The 10,320-nt window shown below is 37.5% G+C and overlaps 1 pseudogene; it reads right to left on the bottom strand.

The window, feature by feature from the left end:
• Nucleotides 1-9,912: 9,912 nt before the first annotated feature.
• LOC111827997 lies at nt 9,913-10,057 on the bottom strand (annotated as a pseudogene).
• Between the last annotated feature and the right edge of the window lie 263 nt (nt 10,058-10,320).

The following is a 10,320-nucleotide window of genomic DNA, read 5'->3' as shown; positions in this document are numbered from 1 at the left end:
TATAATGATTAATTAGTTCTGAAGTGTTCACTGAAAAATACATTATGAACTAGATATCATTAGCTTGTATATGGTTCCCCTGTCATTTGTGATGACAACAAAAGGATATTTTCCGATCCTCAAGGGCTTTGAAAAAATCACACCCATGATTCCTCACTGAAAATTTAATAAAGATATAATTTAAGTGACCAGGAGATGGGCCAAAATAAATCTAGATTTGGATGCTATGGTATAATAAAATTAACAATGAAAAATACAACCAGTTAAAACTTAAAGTTAAGAGGAGTAAGGCATACACATAAATAACTAAAATAAAATGTAGGAAGTAGTAAGTACTCCTTGAGAGTTGATGTACCAGTAAAGTTCAATTTTGCATAGGAAATTAGAAATTCTGTCTATAGGAAAGATCAGTGATATTTGAGAAAGGAGCTGCAATAGAACTGATTTTATCAGGTAACTAAAATTTGATAAAGGAAAATAGGAGAGACATGAATATGTGTTTTAAAACATACCAGCAGGGAAAGTACATGGTTTGGACAAGAAGACACATTTGTTTGAACTGAGCAGGTATATCAACAGGAGCACTAAGTGACTAGCAGGACAGATAGATTAGACCAAACTGGATGAGCCTTTCAATTTATATATCATCTCATTGTCTTTCATCGAATGGTTGATCATTCTTTATAAGTCTAACCCAATCATTTAAAATTGTTCCAATAGAAATAAATAAAATCTTGCTTTAAAACTTATCTTTAACAATTCAATTGTAACTGTCTGATATTTAAAATAAATTATTCATGCCTTACCTGATTTGGCTCAGTAAACAGAGCGTCTGCCTGTGGACTGAAGAGTCCCCGGTTCAATTCTGGTCAAGGGCACATGATTGGGATGCGGGCTCAATCCCCAGTTAGGGGCATGCAGGAATCAGCTGATCAATGATTCTCTCTCATCATTGATGTTTCTATCACTTTCAACCTCTCCCTTCCCCTGTGAAATCAATAAAAAGAATTAAAAAAAATAAATTATTTATTTAAAAATAGGATTCCTTAAGCACTAGATCTAATGATTATGCAATATCCTATTGGGAAAGGTACAGACTACTAGGAAAATTAATGAAACAAAAGTAAACTAAAAAAAATTAATTTAATTCTCTCCATATAAAGAGAACTGTCATTTAAAAAATAATTATAAGGTGTGGATTGCAAATCAATGCCAATTAAATATAAAGGAATTATATGTAATTAAGGTGAATTCTTAAACTCTAAGGAGATGTGAAAATTTACCAGAGTAGCTTTAGTTTGGTCAACAGAGTTGTTTTAATAAAAAGAAAAGTATTATTTTTGCATATTATTGCAGCCACTGTGGTAAGCAGTATGAAGTTACCTCAAAAAATAAAAATGGAATTGCCTTATGACCCAGCAATTCCACTTCTGGGAATATATTTAAATAATATATTCACCCAGGCCAAGACTGGATCAATTAATTAAGCAAAGAAAAAAAAAGACTCAAAAATAAATGAAAGTATTATTATTTTTTAAAAATATATTTTTTTAAATAGATTTCAGTGAGGAAAGGAGAGAGATGGAAACATCAATGGTAAGAGAGAATAATTGATTGGTTGCCTACTGCACACACCCTCCCTGGGGATCAAGCCCACAACCCAGGCATGTGCCCTGACCAGGAATCAAACCATAACCTCCTGTTTCATAGATCAGTGGTCAACCACTGAGCCACACTGGCTGGGCAAAAGTATTATTCTTTAAATAAAATTTTATTAGTAAATTATTTGACACAAAGTATAATGTATGCTGCACATGAACATGAAACTTAAGAATACATGTAGTTTTATAGATCTTTAATTTCAGGCTCATGTTTGCACCAATGTTAATACTAAATTTATAAACACAAAAAAACTAGTAAAATAATTTACTATCTACACTAATAAAAGAGAAACATGCAAATTGGTGTCACTCCGCTATGCCCATCAGCCAATCGGATGAGTATGGAAACCCAACAAAGATAGTGGTTAATTTGCATACGCAGGCACTGAGCAAAGATTGAAGGCTCTGGACAAACTGACGACTGAAGACTGAAGACTGAAGACTGAAGACTGAAGAGGCTTGGCTTCACCGCTGCAGTTGCCTCACTACGGCCGCAGCGGAAAAGCCAAGCCTCATTGCGGCTGCAGTGGAGAAGCCAAGCCTCGAGGTTTGGCTTCTCCGCTGCTGCCGGACCAAAGGCCTGGGTCCGGGGTGCCAGAGGAAAACCAGTGCCAGCAGCCAGGGGATGGAAGGCCTATTGCGCATATCTTCATGCAATGGGCTTCTAGTTTAATATAGGAGTTAAAATTTGTTTTTAATTCATTTTTTTAAATAGGCTTATTTTTTAAATAGGCTTATTTTAGCTTATTTTCCATGAATTTTCTATTTTTCAGTGTAATCAAATATTTCCTCTCTACCCTTCATTCCCTTTTCTTTATGTCTTGGAATGGTAGAGCAGACTGTGTAAGTTATTGTAAGCACATAGTCAGAAATTTGCAGGAAAGTTAAACAGAGCAAAAAAGAAAGTAAAAATTGCAACAAAAATTATATATATATATTTAGAACCATTTTTATTACTCTTTCCTGTCTCTCCACTTTCTATATTTGGCATATTCTTACACTTTCCTTCCTTAAAACTGAACTCATATGGCATTTTCTCAATGTTTCATTTTTCCTTTTCTTTTCTGTTCTCCCAGAATGTGACAGTCAAGTTATATACTTAAAATCTGGCATTAGGCAAACCTCACTAATTGCATTCTTTACTTGCTAATTTAAAGTCACTATTTTATCTTAAGTGGAAAAAAAGGTGACATGCCTCAGGAATTTCTATGAGAATTTAATGAGCTTGTGGTATATAAAGTTTAGAATTATTACATGTTCTGCCGGGACTGAGCAGCAGACCCTGAGAAATGGATGAATGGATTACTCTGACACACCTTTCTGTGAAAGAGAGGGTTAAGGGGCTGCTTAGCAGAAGGCACCAAAACAGTGCTGATTGCCTGCCTCCTTAGGCTTTTATTGTAACAAGAGCTTGAACTAAAATTAACCTCTAGATACAATCAGCAGGGTAAGAATCCTTGATAAAGTACATGCTTCTACAAGGTCAGGTCTAAAGACTAAACATAGAGATTCCAGCAAAACACCCAGGGGCTCGAACTTGTTTTGAAAAGTCAAGGCAAGGGCTGCTGCCTCTGGCAAGGTCCTCCTAGAGGCCCCTGACCATTTGGAAAATAACTCCTTACAGACTTTCCAACCAAGTCCTGTGCTTCCCCACAATGTTCTACTACAATATTCCCATGTTGCGCTATAAATGCTTCTGCTCTCTAATCCTTATCCTCTGATTTTTTTCCTTAAATTCGCCCCAATGAGGTTATTCCCCATCCAACACACTGAAAATCTTATCAAGGCCAACAATGGTACTACATGTTATTTCTCAGTTCTCATGAAATTACAATAGTATTGGACACAATTAATTGATTATTTCCTCACCATGAAAATATTTTAATGTCTGGCTTCTAGGGCCACTTCCCACCATTGTACGTTTTCCTCTTCAATCATTGGCCACACCTCAGTCCCACTTCCTGATTCCTCCTCATCTCCTCAAGTGTTTTTTTAATTTATCTTTATTATTGAAAGCATTACAGGTGTCCCATTTTATTCTCCCATTGACCCCCTTCACCCCACACCTGTCCCCCCACCCCAGGTCTTCACCACACACTATTGCCTGTGTCTATTGGTTATGCAAATATGCATACAAGTTCTTTAGTTACTCTCTCCCCATCCACCCACACCTTCCCTCTGAGATTGGACAGTCTGTTTCATGCTTCTATGTCTCTGGATCTACTTTGTTCATCAGTTTATTTTGTTTATTAGATTCCACATATGAGTGAGATCAGGTAATACTTGTCTTTCTCTGACTGGCATATTTTGTTTAGCTTGTACCTTCCAGATCCCTCCATGCTGTTTCAAAGGTCAATAGATCCTTCTTTTTTTACTGCTGCATAGTATTCCATGGTGTAAATGTACCACAGCTTTTTTCCCCCACTCATCTTTTGATGGGCACTTGGGTTGTTTCCAAACCTTAGCAATTGTAAATTGCACTCCTATGAACATAGGGATGTATACATTTTTTTCTGATTGGTATTTTGGGTTTCTTAGGATACATTCCTAGAACTGGAATCACTGGGACAAATGGCAGTTCCATTTTTAATTTTTTGAGGAAACTCCATACTGTTTTCCATAATGACTGCACCAGTCTGCATTCCTACCAGCAGTGCACGAGGGTTCCCTTTTCTCCACATCATCGCCAATAGTTATCATGTGTTGATTTGTTGATGGTAGCCATTCTGACAGGTGTGAGGTAATACCTCATTGTCATTTCAATTTGCATCTTTCTGATGAGTAGTGACTTTGAGCATTTTTTTCATATGTCTCTTGTCCATCTGTATGTCTACTTTGGAGTAGGTTCCATTTATGTTCTTTACTCATTTTTTAATTGGATTGTTTGAATCTCTTTTTTAAAGTTGTATGGGTTTCTTATATATTTTGCATATTAACCCCATATCAGATGTATCATTGGCAAATATGTTCTCCCAAAAGTGGGCTCCCTTTGCATTTTGTTGATGGTTTATTTTGATGTATAAAAAGATGTCTGCTTTCTCCACTCTTATTCAACATATTAGTAGTACTGGAAGTCCTAGCCACAGCAATCAGCTAAGAAGAAAACATAAAATCCATCAAAACTGGAAAGGAGGAAGTAAAACCGTCATTGTTTGCAGATGACATGATATTGTACATAGAAAACCATAAAGACCGCACCAAAAATTCATTAGATTTAATAAATGAATTAGGGAATGTAGTAGGATACGAAATTAACAGACAGAAATCAATGGCATTTTTATACACCAACAATTAATTCCCAGAAAGAGAAACTGAAAAAACAACCCCACTTTTACCATTGCAACAAAAAATTAAGATTCCTAGGAATAAACTTAACTGTTTAAGAAATGCTCTTAATTGATGTTGCAGGAATGAAACAGATGCTCGAAATGGATCAACAAGGCCCTTTTACTTTTGCAGAAGGGTGCCAATGCAACCACCAACAGTATGGCGAGCAAGCACAAAGAATAGGAAACCCATTCTCCTTTTTATCCCTAATGTGTTACTGCACCATACCCTGATTGGCTTAAGGGCGTGGTCACAATCTGGCAGGAATGTCTAACCTGAGGAGGGCCATGCAACAGGGGTGGGGGCTGTTTCAAAGGCCTGCCTTGAAGTGATGCAAAGTTATGTCTTGTCTCCTACAGGAATGTCTGCTGTTTTAACTGCCTGTTAGACTTTATCTGCCTCCCAGGAACTGGGAGAGAGCTATGCCGGTCTTTTCCAGGAAGGGAGGCCTAGGTGAATTTGAGTACAAAATGAAGGGTTATAAAAAAAAAAAAGAAATAGAGTTAATATTTAAACTATAGCTGTGATGGATAAGACTTCCTAATTCGTACATGAAGAAGGTAAAAGTCCTATACTTGGAAAACTACAGCACATTGAAAGAAGTGATAGAGGAAAATATAAATAAGTGGAAGAATATACCGTATTCATGGATTGGTAGAATTAACATCATTAAAATGGTCATACTACCCCAAACAATCTAGATTCAATGCAATCCCTATTAAAATACCAATTGAAATAGGAATTTTAGGGGAATATAGGCAGGTTTAGGGAATTTTTAGAATTGGGGGTCCAAGGAAAAAACACAGGGCTACAGACTGGAAGAAAGTACATTTCCATAACACAAGGGAGTGGCAACAGTACATTTACATAAGACAAGGGAACTGGGAGTAGCCAAAAGGTCTATATTTACAAAATAAAGAAGGAGGAAGAAAGCCCAGAAGGAATAGGAGGACTCTAAGGGAGGAGGGCCTCCAGAGTTACTAGAGTAACCAATTCAAAAGGGAATATTGACAAATCAGAAGGGATATCAGGGCACAGGAACTACAGCCTTTATAAACCATGGAAACAGAAAATCTGTGGGACTCTTCCCCCTCCCCACGTGGGAGTCTGTGCTGTGATATTCTTTCCCCTTTCCCACGTGGGAGTCTGTACTTGTTCTTCAATAAATCTCCACCTTTGCTATACCACCTTTCATCCGTGGATTCATTCTTTGACTCCATCGGACAGAGAGCCCGGGTACGATCCTGCCCAGGAGAACACCGCATGTTCCTGTCCAAAAATTCCGCTTCACAACGGCATATTTCAAAGATCTAGAACAAATACTCCAAAAACTTATATGGAATAAAAAAAAAGACCCAAATAGTCACAGCAATCTTGAGAAAGGTGAACAAAGTTGGGGGGAATCACAATATCAGATATCAAGTTATATTACAAAGCCACTGTTCTCAAAACAAGCCTGGTAATGGCACAAGAACAGACATATAGATCAATGGAACAGAATAGAGAACCCAGAAATCAACCCAAGCCATTATGCTCAATTAATATTAACAAAGGAGGCAAGAGCATAATGGAGTAAAGACAGTCTCTTCAATAAATGGTGTTGGGGAAATTGGACATTTACATGCAAAAAAATGAAACTAGACCACCAACTTACACCATACACAAAAATAAACTCAAAATGGATAAAATATTTAAATATAAGTTGTGAAGCCATAAAAATCTTAGAAGAAACCATAGGCAGCAAAATCTCAGACATCTCTCGTAGCAATATGTTTGCCGATACATCTCCTAGGGCAAGGGAAACAAAGGAGAAAATGAACAAATCGTACTATTTCCTCAAACTCTTAAAGATAGAGGGACAGACTCAAGGCTCATGGACCCTTCTTCACTGTCTGTACTAACTCCCATTGTAATGTCATGCAGCCTATATGCTTAAGGCTCACATATTTGCATCTGCTATGGAAGCAGTACTTGTCTATCCAAGGGCCTACTTAACTTTTCCATTTAATACCTAAGAGACATCTCAAATTTGATCTCCTCACCAGTTTCCCCATCCCAACCTACTCTTGCCTCATTCTTCTAGACACCTCAGTTGATGGCAACTCTGTGCTACTTGAAGAGACATAAACCCAGCTGTTGTCTTTGCCTTTTCCTTCTCTTAAATACCACATCAAATTCCTCTATTGGCTAAACTTTAAAATATATACAGAATTAGGCATTTACTCACCTCTCTATCACTCTCCTTCTAGTCAAAGTTTGGAATACAGCTAATGCCTTTTAAAAAAGCTCCTCCATTATATTATCCATTCCTCTGGAGCAGCGGTTCTCAACCTGTGGGTCGCGACCCCTTTGGGGGTCGAACGACCCTTTCACAGGGGTCGCCTAAGACCATTGGAAAACACATATATAATTGCATATTGTTTTTGTGATTAATCACTATGCTTTAATTATGTTCAATTTGTAACAATGAAATTGGGGGTCACCACAACATGAGGAACTGTATTAAAGGGTCGCGGCATTAGGAAGGTTGAGAACCACTACTCTGGAGTATCTTCTCAATACAGAAGCCAGAATGATCCTGTGTAAAATATACTTAGATCAGGTTCCTTCTCAAAATATTTATAGTGCTTCCCAATATCATTTAGCACCAAAACCAAAAACAATGTAACTACAATGACCTTAAAATTTCCACAAATCTGTTCTTTACTTCTTTGATGTCCACCTCTACTAACTTTTTATCTTGCATATCATTTTAGCCATAACAGCATCCTTGCTGAATTTTGAGCTTGACAATTAGGCTCCTACTCCAGGGTCTTTGTACTTACTCTTCTCTCTGTCCATGATGTTTCTCTTCCACATATCCATAGGCTGGTTCCCTAATCAACTTGAACTTTTTGCTCAATGGTTACCCTTTTTAACTGGAGCACTCCTTATCTGGCTTCCTTGTTCTAGTTTTCTCCATAGGATGCATGATATATTTTATCTTAGATTAGTGATTACATTAGGATGTAACCAATGTGGGAGCAGTAATTTTTGTTTGTCTCTTATCACCCTCTCTAGGAACTATCTTCATAACATAGAACAATAGCGTTATATAGTAGGCCCACAATAAATAGTGGACCAATTGAGTTGAGTTGAATCCCATCTCTTCTTTGAATATTGTGTTAGTCTGCTTGGGTTGCTATACAAAAATCATAGACAGGTTGATTTAAACAACAGAAATGTGTTTTCTTACATTTCTGGAGGCTAGAATTCCAAGATCAAAGTTCTGATCAATTCTGGCTTGCTGAGAGCCACCTTCTCACTATATCCTCACTTGCACTTTCCCCAGTACACGTGCATGAAGGTAGAAAAAGAGAGACAGCTCGCTGGTATTTCTTCTTATAAGTACACTAATTTTATCAGATCAGGGCTCCATCTTTATGGTCTCACTTAACTTTAATTACATCCCTGGGGTCCCATCTTCATATACAGCCCTATAGTGGGGCAATGATTCAACATATTAATTTTAGAAGCACACATAGATTCATTCCATAACAGATATCAATCTTATAAACTGTGAATTTTTAGATATAGATTCAGCATTGTCCATGTTTCTCTGTGTAGTATCCAACATATAGAAACGTTTATCAGTTTACCGAAAAATGAGGTGATACGTGCTGCAAAATATTAAAAGTCCATCAGAACATCTAAGGAGCATTTATTAATTTATATAGACATATAGAGTGATTTTTTAAAATTAAATCTTTATTGTTCAGATTATTACAGTTGTTCCTCTTTTTCCCCCCATAGCTCCCCTCCACCCGGTTCCTACCCCACCCTCTGCCCTTACCCCCACCCCCACTGTCCTCATCCATAGGTGTACGGTTTTTGGCCAGACTCTTCCCCGACCCCCTACACCCCTTTCCCCCCAAGTATTGTCAGTCCACTCCCTTTCTATGCCCCTGATTCTATTATATTCACCAGTTTATTCTGTTTATCAGATTATTTATTCACTTGATTTTTAGATTCACTTGTTGATAGATATGTATTTGTTGTTTATAATTTTTATCTTAACCTTTTTCTTCTTCTTCCTCTTCTTAAAGGATACCTTTCAGCATTTCATATAATACTGGTTTGGTGGTGGTGAACTCCTTTAGCTTTTTCTTATCTGTGAAGCTCTTTATCTGACCTTCAATTCTGAATGATAGCTTTGCTGGGTAAAGTAATCTTGGTTGTAGGTTCTTGCTATTCATCACTTTGAATATTTTTTGCCACTCCATTCTGGCCTGCATAGTTTCAATTGAGAAATCAGATGACAATCTTATGGGTACTCCCTTGTAGGTAACTAACTGTTTTTCTCTTGTTGCTTTTAAGATTCTCTCTTTGTCTTTTGCTCTTGGCATTTTAATTATGATGTGTCTTGGTGTGGTCCTCTTTGAATTCCTTTGGTTTGGGGTTCTCTGCACTTCCTGGACTTGTAAGTCTATTTCTTTCACCAGGTAGGGGAAGTTTTCTGTCATTATTTCTTCAAATAGGTTTTCAATATTTTGCTCTCTCTCTTCTTCTGGCACCCCCATAATTCGGATGTTGGTACGCTTGAAGCTGTCCCAGAGGCTCCTTACACTATCTTCATATTTTTGGATTCTTTTTTCTTTTTGTTTTTCCGGTTGGGTGTTTTTTGCTTCTTCGTATTTCAAATCTTTGACTTGATTCTTGCGATCCTCTAGTCTGCTGTAGGATCTCTGTATAATATTCTTTATTTCAGTCAGTGTATGCTTAATTTCTAGTTGGTCCTTTTTCATATCCTCGAGGGTCTCACTAGATTTATGGAGGGTCTCACTAAATTAATCGGCAGTTTCTAGAAAATTCTTTAAAAAGCTTATAACCTTGTTTTTTGTTTGTTTGTTTTCTCTTTTTTCCATTTTTTCCTTTTTTTTTCATTTTATGTGCCTCAGGCATGAAACAGCTCTGGCCACTGACACAGGCATCAAGCTAGGATGAACTAAGGACTGTACATCTGCTTTGCCCCTGACTGATATAAGATCAACACCACCAATCAGGTGTCTCCTTGCCCATTGCCAGGGGGTATAACTGTGGTTTTTTTACTCTATATTCAGTAGTTTGCTTTCCTCCATTTCTGTCATTTGTGACCTGTTTCTTTGTCTCTGCATTTTTTATGCTTTCCTGTGTTGATAGAGTGGCTTTCTGTGCTAGGTGTCCTATAGGGCCCAGTGGCTCAGCCTCCCCAATTACCTGAGGTAGACACTCTTGGTGCACCCTTTTGTGGGTTTTGTGCACAGTCTTGTTGTAGTTAAGCCTTGATTGTTGTAGGTATCAATGGGAGGAATTG

The sequence above is a fragment of the Myotis lucifugus genome, unplaced genomic scaffold (genome assembly GCF_000147115.1).
Source record: "Myotis lucifugus unplaced genomic scaffold, Myoluc2.0 scaffold_261, whole genome shotgun sequence".
NCBI lineage: Eukaryota > Metazoa > Chordata > Mammalia > Chiroptera > Vespertilionidae > Myotis > Myotis lucifugus.
Note: the sequence above shows the minus strand (reverse complement) of the source record. Positions and strands in the feature narration are given on the sequence as shown.